The sequence below is a fragment of the Buceros rhinoceros genome, unplaced genomic scaffold (assembly GCF_000710305.1).
Source record: "Buceros rhinoceros silvestris isolate BGI_N320 unplaced genomic scaffold, ASM71030v1 scaffold38958, whole genome shotgun sequence".
In the NCBI taxonomy this organism is placed as follows: Eukaryota; Metazoa; Chordata; class Aves; order Bucerotiformes; family Bucerotidae; genus Buceros; species Buceros rhinoceros.
The window spans coordinates 29,772-30,500 of NW_010428102.1; positions in this window are offsets into that span (position 1 = coordinate 29,772).

Genomic DNA, 729 nt, shown 5'->3' on the forward strand with positions numbered 1-729 from the left:
GGGGTCTGAGGCTTGTGCTGTGTGAGCTGTTAGCAGCACAAGCTGCCAGGGCTTGGGGGGGTCTCGCAGAAGCCCCTTGAGAGGTGTTTTACCCCTGCCATGGATGATGCAGGGCAGTGCTACTGCCTGCCCTGCCTACCCCCAAGCCAGAGCCCTGCCTGGGGCAAGGGCTGGATGGAGTTGCGCTGCTGGAGCAGTGACACCTCAAGGGGTGGGTCTTAAGTGCTGAAAGAAATGACTTAAGCTGCTGCCACTTCAGTACTGCTGGCAATAAACGAAGCCGTGGGGAGGCTGGAGATACAGGCCCTACATAAACGAAGCCGTGGGGAGGCTGGAGCTCCAGGCTCTACCAGGGAGTGTTTTCTTGTGCTGGGATGCAGAGTGATGAGATACTGCAGTCTGGGGACCGGTGCTGCCAGCAATGGGCTTTTCCCCCTGGAGAGCCCTTGCTGCCGCGCTGGAGGTGAGTGAGTCTGGCAGCTTGGAAGCTGCCAACAGCTCCCTTACCCCTTTGGGTTTCACCCCGGCCCTGTCCCCCTGCTCACTGCAGGTGGGTGCTGGGGGAGGGGGAGGAGCACCTGCTTCTCACCCCAGGGGTTGTGGGGCTGCGGGGGGTGTGTGGCAGGGGGAACATGGGGGCACCACGGCAGGGTGGCTTTGCAAGGAGAGTGTCAGGATGGCCAAATAGCATCGGGGTAGGGGCTTCGCAGCCTGGGGATGCCGTTCACC